A 13,146-nucleotide genomic window follows, 5' to 3' on the forward strand; every position below is an offset into this window, starting at 1 on the left:
ACTTTCAGTTTGTTGACCTATTAGAAACATTCCTGCCTTTACTTACAAAATCCAGTGAAAGTCAACCAAACTATCCCCAAGAGGCAATTGCAAGCTAACCTCTAGAAAAAAGCTGTCAGATCTGATAAAATCATCTGCGAACTTTCGTGCTTATGTTGAAGGAACTTTCAAGGAGTGTATAACCTGAATTAGAAAAGACATCTTTTTAAAGCTTTCCGTGAAGTGTCTGGTCCATCTGTTGTGGGCTGAGCTCCCCGTGTTGGAGCTGTTATCAGGTTCTGTCAGCTCTCCCATTGCTACTGTTAACAAATGGATTTGTCTCCCCAAAGTTAAGAACAACCAGATGTTTCCTTTGTTGTTCTGTATTCCGATGGCAGGTCAAAAATATGTTTCAACATCACCGGTGAAATTGAGATTTAGAAATAATCTTATTAATCTGATCAATGAGGTCATATGATTTAAGGGCATTTCAAGATTTAAACTGAATTTCAATATTTAGCCATGTACATTTATTGGATTACTCCCAAATTAATTTTTTTTTTGGTAAATGTAAACCTGTGTTTTATGGAAATCATAATTTATATGGAAGCAGCTATAAATATGGAATAAAATATTTAAACATGTCAGATCTTGTAATTCATCAATTAATTTCTTAGCCAAAGGTTTATTGAGCCCCTACCATACACCTGGGAAGTGTTAGTGTCTGGGACTACAAAGATGAATGAGATGTGGTCCTTAACATTGAGGAGCTCACAGCTAGCACAGAAGACAGACATGTAAATCAGCAGACCTGGTACAGCATGGCACATGCTATCCACTATTAGGGAAATGTTATGGACTGACTTTGGCAATTGGGAGAAGGTGAGGAGACAAGGAAGATACCACAAAGGAGGTCACGTTTGAGTCACATCCTATGGGATGAGAAGGAGTTTGTCAGGCAACTGTATTTGCAAGGGGATGAAAGCACACAGATTCCTGTGTTGACATAATCATATATTCAGGGTTTTACAAATAGTTTAAAATAGTGGGGGCACAATGCGTTTGGGATTAGGACAGGACATGGGGCTAAAAATGTAGGTGGGGGTCAGAATATATACAAGGGCTCTTGCATATCACACCAAGAAAGATGTATATGGTGGGTGATAAGGAGTCACTAAAATAATTTAAGTAAAATAAGCAGAATTGTACATTTTAGAAAGATTTCTGTGGTTTAATGGAAGGTTTGGAGCAGGGCAAGATTGGAGGCAGGGTGGCAAGAGAGAGGAGCACTTTATTAGTGCAGGAGAGCAAAGAGGAAAGCTTGATAGAAGGCAGTGACTGCTGGGACACAGGGCAGTGAGGAAGGTCAGATGGACATTTAGGGTGTGGAATACACAGGATCACTTAAAGGTAGTGGTAACTTTATAGCAGCATGATTTATAATCCTTTGGGTATATACCCAGTAATGGGATGGCTGGATCATATGGTACATCTAGTTCTAGATCCTTGAGGAATCGCCATACTGTTTTCCATAATGGTTGAACTAGTTTACAATCCCACCAACAGTGTAAAAGTGTTCCTATTTCTCCACATCCTCTGGTGCTGACGAGTTGATGGGTGCAGCACAGCAACATGGCACAAGTATACATATGTAACAAACCTGCATGTTATGCACATATACCCTAGAACTTAAAGTATAATAATAATTTAAAAAAAAAAAGGTAGTGGTAACTGAGCATTACTCAGAAAGATTGCTTTTTGTATACACAGACAGAAACGTCACGATGTACACCATAAGTATATATACCATTTTTATTTGTTAATTATGCATTAATAAAGCTGAGGGATAAAAGATTGCTTTTCGTTTGTTTTATTTATTTGTTTTTATTTAGTGGAAGCCTGGGACACTATGATGCATTCATTTTGGACTTGTTGCATTTGAGGTGAGATATTTACTTGCACCTGACTACAATGAGCTGTTGGTGATCAGGTGGTTATGTCAAAATAACAATCAATGTGCCAGATTGTTCTTTTGTCTACTTGGTTATGTTTGGGACTATGTTTTTCAGACTCTCCCTTTCTACATAATTTCAGATTGGAGTTGGTCCAAAGGGAAGTTGTGAGTTCTGGGAGGCAGAAGGGAAGCAGCTGCCATGTTCTGAAGGTTATCGGCACCTGTTGGTGATAGAAACAGACACAGAGGTGTTAGCAGGTTCCTGTTTGTCCTCACTCCCCGCTCCTTCCTGATGCTGACCTTGTCCCAGGTCTTCTACCAGGCTTTCTACAAGATGCTTTGCCGAGAACTCACAGAGGCCATAGACCTGAAGAACCAACAATCTTCCGTAGGCTTTGAGGTCCCGCTCCGGCAGCAGGACGTGCTGGCTCCCAGGAATCACTGCAAGTTCTGAGTCGTCTGTGGCTTTTCTCTATCGTTTTAACTCCACTTTTCAGATTTTTACCTTCCCTGCTCTTCCCACAATTGTGCAAGTTCCAATTCCTATAATAAATTTCTACTTCCATATCATGCATAGTGGTTTTTCTTCCCTGATCGAATCTTTTTAAAGTGACAGCCAAAGTGTATTTTTAAACAAAATCCCTTAAACACATATTTTATACTCAAAACCTTCATTACTTGAAATTGTTTTGATTTTGAGAGTCTGATTTTTTTTTCCCCTGACTTTTGGATAGTGATCACTAGTGCAGAATGATGATCTTAATGTGTCCATACACGAGAAATTATCAGGAGAGCTAAAAAAATATATATAAAATAAAAAAAATAAAAAAACTCAAGAAAAGTCAACATTAGGTTCTTATGCTGTTGAAAGAAGTTGTGTGTGTGTATGAATGTTTTAATATATTCTGGTGTTCTAGAACTATCTAGGCTAGAGAGCCAGGCATGAAAGATCACAGATGCCTCGGAGACAGGGAAGGAGGACCAGGGCAGATGGTGGCAGGAAAAGAGGTTTCCTCCTGCAGGCAGATGGTGTCCTTCTAGGGGAGGAGTGTGCGGTATATAGACTTGTTGAAAGAGCAGCTGTGGAACAGAGGTCCTGATGCCACTGGCTCAATGAGGATCCCTCCGTAACCAAATCAAACATGGAACTGAGTGGGGGCTACTGCCCAGATTCTAGAATACGCGATTGGGTTGCTCATCTGGGTCCACTCCCACTCTGGAGAGAGGGTGGAGTTTAAGTCCAAGGCTGGTAATGAAAAGGTATCAACTTTGTTGCTGGTATTGGGAAATGAGATTTGACCTAGAGAGGTGTGTGCTCTGGTGGTTCTTGCTGTTTTTGTTTTGCTTTTTGCCTCTGCCTTCCAAAACCAGTGAAGGAACAGCTGGGTGTTTCCTAGCCCAAGAAGAGAAGCAGTGTTGCAGCTTTGCAGGCAAAGGCAACGGCGTTGGCCTTGTCAGTCTCCTCCATGGAGACGGCCTTCCTTCTTAAGTATTTGCATGGCACACCCTGATTCCTACTTCAGGGTCCAAGCCTAACCCTGGAAAGCTTCCATGACTGGTCTTCTCCCTGGGCAGGCTGACAGGTTGCCTCATCTGTTTTACACTGGCACTTCATATTCCTAACTTAGCCTATCTCACACTGTATTACAATTAGCCATTTATGTGGCAGCATAACCCAATGGTATATTAATTTGTGAAGTTTTTTTTTTTTTTTTCTCACTTCTACTTTGTGGATCAGAAAGCAGAAGGCAAAGAAAATGAGAAACGCTGTCACTGAGGGCAGGGCGAAGTAGGAGGTCTCCCATCTCCTTTGGAGTGTTGTGTATTCGGAAGGGACTGCCGTGTTGCAGATGCAAGCTGACCCAGCTCTGCATTTGCGTGGTTAGGCAGGGCACCAGAAATTACACCCTTTCAATCAGTTTGCCTGTAAACGTTGATATCTATGTATATACAAAGTTTTCGAAATTCATAAGCAAGTCTAGAAATTGGACTGTGTCCACTGCAGACACTCTGCAGGCATATCAGGAACTGGAGGCTGTGCTCGGGGAGGAGAGCCTTCACGTGCATGACTTGTAGCTTTGCTCAACCTCCCACTGGTTAGTTTTCTGAGGTAAACCCCGTTTATGGGCCTGATGACTCCCTGACCTTCGCTGGGTAATTAATAATCTTCTCCTTCTCCTGGGAGACAAATCATGATTAACAAACTGTGACAGTGTCTGTTATTCTTAAGGAAGTCACACTGAGATCGGTGTCTCCTCCCAAAGGGTATATTATACATCTTACAGAAAAGCAAAGTCCTGCAAAATGTGCAAAATTCTTGTGACAAGTTTCTTTGTCCAGATAACATGCTTGCTGGCTGTTTTCTACTAGACAATTTAAAGGTATTCACCATTTAGTTTCTCAAATGAGGCAAGAAAATTGGGATTGGATACGTCCGTTAAATCTGTTGCAGATGAGGTAAAGCATGTGATTGGAGGATGCCAGTAAACCTATCTCACGGGTCTGAGGGAAGAGAGTTGTGCCTGGATGTCACCCAGGACTTGAGTATACCTCTCTCCCCTTGGAGGGTTTGCTGACCATTACCAGGGCCTTTGGCTCTAGAGGAGGGACCATGCCTTTTGCCACCCTGAGACAAAGTCAGCCATGCCTGCTGGGGCTCCTGGACTGCCCAGGCAGATAAGACTTCACATCAGCCTGTGATTGCCCTTTGGGACTCTGCAATTACTTTCTCATAATGAAAAGAAGCTAAACAAGCCTGACCTAAGAAGGATCCCTAATTTGGGCAGTATTCTAAAACATACAGCAAGGCCTTTGTTTTTGAAGGGCAGCATAATCTTTCTGGAGGAATGTTTATATTTAATTGCTGCCAAGTCATATGGTCATTCCAGGCAGAGGGAACAGCAAGTGCAAAGGCCTTGAGACAGGACCATGTTTGGCATCTTTGAGGATAATAAAAGAGGCCAGCATGGACAAAGAAAGTAAGTGAGGGAACCAATTTCAAATGCATTTGTCATAATTATTCTAAATAAGTCAGGAGGTCTTAATTTAGTAAATAATCTTTGATAATAGAAGTAGAGAAAAACATCATGGTAAATTCAATAATTTTTCTTTTTTGCTCTTAATATTACCTATTTTATCTGTAGCTCTGATAATTTGTTAGTTAACTTACTAGGTAACTTCAGGCAAGTTACTTAACCTGTGGGCTTTTATTTCCTGCGCTTAAAATGAATAATTGGGTACATGTAATATTTCATGCCGTATTTGGCTTTAAAATCTGATCTTGCTTTGGGTTATCTTAATAGTAATTAGTACTTCCATTAGAAGGCTTGGGTCAGAGGAAGCCAAACTTAAATCAGTAAATACTGGTGCTCATTCAACGTCTCTAGAAGGGTTGGTTAGAAGAGACTCATACTGCTAAGGGTCATCTGTAGATTCTAAAGTTCTTCCATGTTTATTATACTCATAGAGAAAAAGATCACAGGCTTTACCCAGGCAATGTGGTTCTCATTTGACAAAATAAGTGAGTTTTTAATATAGCTGTGGTCATCTCAAGGTCACTATTAATAAAACTTTTGGAGCTTTTAATGTACAATTATATGGCATAGCTTACCAAAAGTTGAATGAGCACTCTTAGCAATAAAGAGTGTATGGAACAACTTCTTAAAAATCATTCAACTTCAACTATACCACAGGACTATAATAACCAAAACAGCATGGTACTTTTACAAAAACAGACACATAGACCAATAAGACATAATAGAGAGACCAGAAATAATGCCACACACCTACAATTATCTGATCTTCGACAAAGGTGACAAAAACAAGTAATGGAGAAAGGAGTCCCTATTCAATAAATGGTGCTGGGATAACTGGCTAGCCATATTCAGAAGATTGAAACTGAACCCCTTCCTTAAACCACATATAAAAATTAACTCAAGATGGATTAGACTTAAATGTAAAACCTAAAACTATAAAAACCCGGAAGATAGCCTGGGAAATACCATTCTGGACATAAGAACTGGCAAAGATTTCATGACAAAGATGCCAAAAGCAATTGCTACAAAAACAAAAAATGACAAATGGTATCTAATTAAACTAAAAATCTTCTGCACAGCAAAATAAACTATCAACAGAGTAAATAGACAACCTATTAAATGAAAGAAAATATTTGCAAACTATACTTTTGACAGAGGTCTAATATCCAGAATCTATAAGGAATTAAACAAATTTACAAGCAAAAAAAACAAACAACTCCATTAAAAAGTGGGTAAAAGACATGAACAGACACTCTTCAGAAGAAGATATACATGCAGCCAACAAGCATGTGAAAAACTGTTCAGCACCATTAATTATTAGATAAATGGAAATCAAAACCACAATGAGATACCATCTAGACCAGTCAGAATGGCTATTATTAAAGAATAAAAAAATAACAGATGCTGGCAAGGTTGCAGAGAAAAGAGAATACTTATACACTGCTGGCAGGAGTGTAAGTTAGTTCAGCCACTGTGGAAAGCAGTGTGGTGATTCCTCAAAGAACTTAAAACAGAATTATCATTCGACCTGGCAATCTCATTATTGGGTATAAACCCAAAGGACAATAAATTGTCTACCACAAAGACACATGCACACATATGTTCATTGCAACACTATTCACAATTGCAAAGACATGCAATCAGCCTAAATGCCCATAAATGGTAGACCGTGTAAAGAAAATATGATATATATAACACCATGGAATACTATGCAGCCATAAAAAAAGAATGAGATCATGTCCTTTGCAGCAACATGGATGGAGCTGGAGACCATTATCTTTAACAAACTAACCAGGAACAGAAAACCAAATATTGCATGTTCTGACTTCTAAGAGGGAGCTAAATAGCAAGAACACATGGACAGAAACAGGAGAACAGACACTGAGGCCTACTTGAGGGTGGAGGGTAGGAGGAGGGAGAGGATCAGAAAAAATACCTGTTGAGTACTAGGCTTATTACCTGGGTGATGAAATAATCTGTACACCAAATTCCATGGCACACATTTACCTATATAACAAATCTGCACATGTACCTGTGAACTTAAAACAAAATTTAAAAGAAGAAATAAAATAAAATCCACTCTCAGGAGTTTGTGTCCAACATCTTTGATGGATATGTTGTAAGCTGAAACAAAGAATAGCAGTTACCTTAACCTATTATCTTTCCATTCTTATCTTCTATTACTTGGCGCTCTGCTTTCTACCTATGCTACTCAGTGCGTTTTAGACTTTTATATGTCTTCTGCCTTTTCTTTCTGTTACTTGGAATTCTTCCACCACTACCCCCAACTCCCACATAACCAGACTTTAGTTGTCAAAATCATACCCATACGTCAAGATCCATAACAAATATTTCCTTACTTCTGTAACTTTTTCCTGATTCTCCCAAGAAACTCAATCTTTTTCTCCTTTAAAACTCATAAGATGTTATTTGCTCTTTTTTAGCGATACCTATTTTATTCTCTTGGAAACATATCCCCCCTTCTTTTTTTTTTTACATTGCAAGCTTCTTGAGGGCAGGAACCACATCTTGCTCATTTTCGTACCTCCTACTATAAGAGGATTCTCAAATCTGCAGACAAAGGTTCCTAGTCTTATTAAAAAACAAACAAAACCTTTCTAATGTGTATAGGAAAATGCATATATGTATTCTTCTTTAAAATACTTGCATTACTGGATGAAGCTATTTTCCATATTATCATAGATGACTATCATCCTTTCTATTTCATCTGTATTATTAGCAAAGAGACTTGTCACATTTATCACATTTTGATGACCAGAATTATTTTCTTTGTGTAAGTCATTAAAGTTAAATTTGATATTCCTTTGGAAAAGTCCTCCACCTGGACCCTCTACAACCAAACAACATAACCCAGAAGGTTAGGCTATTAGCTTCGAAACGGCTTTGATTAGCTAGCTGGCTTACAATCCTCTCTAATGTTTTGAGCATGTCAGTCCCCAAGAAAGGGTGAGCCAGGTGGAAGGAAGGCACAGTTTTTTTCTTTATGAGCCTTGCCAGGATAAATGTCCTAGGAGAAATTTTCCAAAAATTTAAGTTTCTTGTGATTTTAAAAAACCAGAAGTTTTAAAAGAGTTTTTAGAATATTGTCCTATATTAATTGCCCTTATTTAAGGGGTATAAAAAGTCCATTTAAGAAGATTTTTGGAGAGATTATGGATGAAACTCTGAGCTAAAAGTCATTGGTTCATATTTCATTAGTCCTTATGCTGGTTGTCATCAGTAAACCTTACACTGGACACTTGTCCATTCCTATGAAAATAACACTCTTGCCTTTATTTCTATTTTTTAGCTTCCATTAAACCAAGGCTTAGACCTCAGTCTTTTTTAGACATAGATCAGATTACCAGAAATAAATTTAATGTTGAAACTCTCATTTAACAGCTAAACTGAGTTTATCTGCCTCTATAAGGGGCCAAGGTTATATCTCCTGGTTTATTTGGAAAATTCCTTTGAACATATGAAATGCATATAATGAATTTCTCCAATTAATAACAGCAGTGTAAAAAACCTTGGGATTTTAGACATTGTCGAGATATGTTTCATATCATATAAAAAAAGTTAGTTCTTTGAATAGTTCATTCACATCAATTGTGTATCTTACCATCATTTTTATTATTTATTCATCACAATAACTCCAACTTAGGTTCAGAAAATACACATAATATACATTCATATATAATTTCATTCTTTTCTTCAGAGAAATCTGATATGTGCTTTCCTTTCCTGACACGTGGATTGAATAACTTTTTTTTAGCAGCTGCTTTTTTCAAATTTAATCTTGAAACAAACTGCATCAAGCTTGGTGTTAAAAGTCTATCTGATGAAAATCTTTCCAATTTTATTATTATCTTTAGATTTATAGCTAGACGACGCATCAGTCATTTGTAAGTTGAAATAGTATTTCAAAATAAGGCTTTCTTTTTGTTTTAGTAATATGGCTTTCCTTGCATTGAACATAGGATAATAATAATTTAGCAGTCTAAAAGCAGCTAAATACTCAATTTTCAGATGAACATTGATTTTCTGGTACTGCCTGTTTGATGTTTTTATATAGCTGAAACCAAGGAAGCTCCATATTGCTCCACCGTAATGTTCTTCTGGCTTCCTGCCATGTAAATGGATGTATTAATACTCAGTTCTTGAGAACGTTGTGAAGTTCAGTTAATTAACGTTTATAAAAGCTTCTTGAGATTTTCTGCTGAAAGATGTTACATGAGTTAAAGTTGAATAAAAAGCAAACATGTAGAGCACTCTAGAAATTGTTGCTTGCAAAAGATAAAATTGCGCTGACTGTCTATTAGCTATTTCTAAATCAATGACTTCTGGTTTCTTTAATTTATTACAGTGTTTTATGGCTAGTACCTAAAGATGACTTAAAAGTGTTATCATCTCTTCTCATAGTGCAGAAGTCTTTATGAAATTTTGGTCAGAGAGGTTTAAGTAAAGGATTTGTCTGGTGCTTATTCAGGCAGAACGTTCAAATCAAGGGTCTCGTAAAAGTAAAATATTAGTTGGAAGATTCACTGTTGCTTCCAAGTGAGTTTACCTTGCAGTGGATACTCTAGTTGTTCTCTAGCATCTAATGTCCATTTCTGTCTTATAGCAATAGAATGTCTAATTTTTTGCTGGGCACATGGCCGTTCTGAATAAAGTCTACATTGTCCACCTTCCTTACAGCTGAGTGTGGTCTGTGGTAACTAAGTTATGATCAATAGGATTCAAGCAGAATTTGTTTGTGAAACTTCCAGGTTGCATTCTTTTTTTTTTTTTTTTTTTTTTTTTTTTTTTTTTTTGAGACGGAGTCTCGCTCTGTCGCCCAGGCTGGAGTGCAGTGACGCGATCTCGGCTCACTGCAAGCTCCGCCTCCCGGGTTCACGCCATTCTCCTGCCTCAGCCTCCCGAGTAGCTGGGACTACAGGCGCCCACAACCGCGCCCGGCTAATTTTTTGTATTTTTAGTAGAGACGGGGTTTCACCGTGGTCTCGATCTCCTGACCTTGTGATCCACCCGCCTCGGCCTCCCAAAGTGCTGGGATTACAGGCGTGAGCCACCGCGCCCGGCCCAGGTTGCATTCTTAAAGGGAGGCTGTGCCCTTCTTTCATCCTACTGCTTTGTAGGTAGATGTGACGACAAGCCAAGTTAAATACATTGGTAGGAAAAACAACCTGAGGATGGAGGAGCAACGAGACAAAAGGAGCTGAGTCCCCGAACAACTCACAGAACAGAGCTGCCATACTAGCCCTGTATTGTCTACCTGTGAAAGTGTTTTAAGACACTATTATTTTGAATCTTGGTTATATATCACTGACTCTATCCTAACTTACGCCTATCAACAGGAAAAAAAAAAGCAATTCAGTTTTCAGATTTAATATCAAATTGTTCACTCATGGACCAAGTCTCATTGAAAATCAACCATAAATTTTATTTATGTGCTGGGTACATTAAAAAGTTTTGATTTAGGGGCATAACTCCTCATGCAGAAATGGATAAAGAAAAATTTCTTTAGTTGCATTTCAAACAGGCTAGAGAGCTCTAGTTTGAAATGACTTTATCCTCTGAAAGCCCGAAAACTTTATAAAAGTAGTAAAAATGCAGAAAAAATATTTTTACTAAAATTATAAAATTCTAGTATATTAGACAGATAAAGCATCCTGACCGACCATTGTACTCTGCCCAACTCTAACTCATTCTTGTCCTTATCAGTTGAAGGTCTTAGTGGCAGTAACTGATTTCTTTAAATGATAAGACCCAACAGAGCTAACTATACATTTCTGTTTTTGTTTTTAAAGGTGACCTCTATTCTAAATTCCTTATGTGTTCAGCATTTGTTCAGAGCTCAGGAAGGTGATACTACTGTAACAGATGCTCTTCAGGTATAGTTTTCATTCACTTATTAAATATTTTTTGGTTATATGTAAATGGAAAATATACCTTTTTCAATTTTTTGGTCAAGGATTTACATCAGTGGTTCTATGCATACAGCTGGAAAACTACAAAGTCAAACATGAATAATAAATATATTGCTGGCTTATTGCACCAAATAAACAAAAGTTGCATGTTCATGATGATACTTATATTCTTCACAATTTTTGACCACTAGAAATTCATCTACTTATATATCATTAAGGCATTATTATTTTTTTCTACTGAAAGTAATTATTTTGGTTATCTATTGCTGTGTATCAAACCCTCTCAAAACTTGTTGGCTTGAAACCATAATAATTATTTATTTCCTCACAAATCTGAAATTTGGGCAGTTTTAAGAGGGGGACAGCTCATTTCTCCTCCAAAAGACATCAGCTAGTTCAGCTCAACTGAGGCTGGAGGGTCTACTTCTAAAATGGCTTAGTACAATGGCTGCGAGTTGGTGCTAGCTCTGAGCTGTGATATAAACTAGTGGCTTTTGTTTATTTCCCACAATGCGCTGGAGCTTCCTCCCAACATGGCAGCTAATTTCCAAGAATATATATTTGAAAAGACAGAAACAGGAAGCTGCCAGTCTTTTAAGACCTGGGCCTGAAAACTGGCACGACACCATTTCTGCCATGTTTTGTTGGTCAAGCAGTGGCAAGCCTCACCTAGATCCAAGAAAAAAGGACATAAAACTTACCTCTTGATGAGAACAATGTCAAAAATTTGTGTCTATCTTTAATCCACTCCAGTATTACACATTTTCCAACTAATATTGAAGACATAATAACAGAAAAAAAAGTAGTTAGAAAAATGAGCAGTAGCAGCCACTCTTCGATTAAGTGATAGAACACCTCCCAAAAGAAGTAATAGAATGGTTTGATGACAGTTTTAGAAATATTTCAAATCTTCTATTCCTGTGACTCTCACCTTTTTGGACTCATGATATCCAGGTTAGTAGCAATTATTTTTTTGACAGTATATGTCAGACACTGATGGTTGCCTATCCAGTATTCACTCTCTCCTTCTTTCTTACTGGGAGAGCTTTGAAGTTATGTATGTCAGCAATGTGCATAGGAAAAAATTCTCATGTCCCTGCATTCCTTTGCATCTAAGGATTGCCATGGAACACAGTTTTGGGAAATTCATCTTGTAAACCAAAATCATTAGGTACTGATTCTAGGAAAACACTTTAAGACGACAAACTCAGATCTGTTGTTGTTCTTCATTCTTCCTCTGTCGTCTTGCGTGGATTTCTAATGTGGTGTCTATGCTGCAACACTCTTGTGATTAACAAGTGATCACAAGGAAGAAAGCAACATGTCCAGAATCAATATGAGGAAAGGTGGAAGGCTGAGTTATTGATGGTCTTGGGGTGTCATCATAGCAGTCTTATACTGTCTATTCTAGATTTCTTGAAACATGATAATCCTGTATGTGGTTAAACTATAGCAATTTGGTTTCTGTTGCATAAAGTCAAATTAAGTTTTTAACTGAATTACTGTTGTGAAAAAGCAATAATTATAATCATGACTAGAGATTAAATATATATTATAGTAGCTATAAGAGCATCCGCAGATTCTCCTCTGTTCACTATGTTTCTATAAGAATAGAGCAGATACTGCTCTGACTGCCCTCTCTTCTATATTCATGAGGCAACGTTTTGGCATGTTCAATAAGTGTGGGCTCTTTATGCCAGCAGGATGTTACAACATGTTTCTTACCTCTTACCTGCAGCATATTGAGTCCTGCTCTATAATGGGCAACATGGTCCTCTTAGCTCAACATTGCATCTAACAGACAGTATTACACATGGTTATACCAAAAATAAATAAAAATAGAGTAGTTTATCAATGACGTGCTTGCAGTGTATCAGTGATGGACCATTGTTATAACCCATGAAGTATGATTTTGACTAGGTTTTGAAAACATTTTATACTACATGGTTTCAATAGCTGCACCCAAGGGGTAGAGTTGTGTCAGTACATGAGCATATATTCTGAGTAAATGATAAGGATCTGGCTGCTTTAATAGAGACTACATAACAGTGGCTTAAACATAATAGAGAGTTCATTTTTCTCTCATGTAAAATCTGAGTTAGGAGGTGGTCTGGGTGAGTTGAGGTGAGTGGATGAGTCAGTAGGTAGGCAGCTGTAGTTCACCAGGAAACCCAAGTTCCTTCTATGTTATTGCCAGGCCATTGCCTAGACTTGATTATGTCCTTATTCACATGGTCAAAGCTGGCTC

The sequence above is a fragment of the Macaca nemestrina genome, chromosome 4 (genome assembly GCF_043159975.1).
Source record: "Macaca nemestrina isolate mMacNem1 chromosome 4, mMacNem.hap1, whole genome shotgun sequence".
Lineage (NCBI taxonomy): Eukaryota > Metazoa > Chordata > Mammalia > Primates > Cercopithecidae > Macaca > Macaca nemestrina.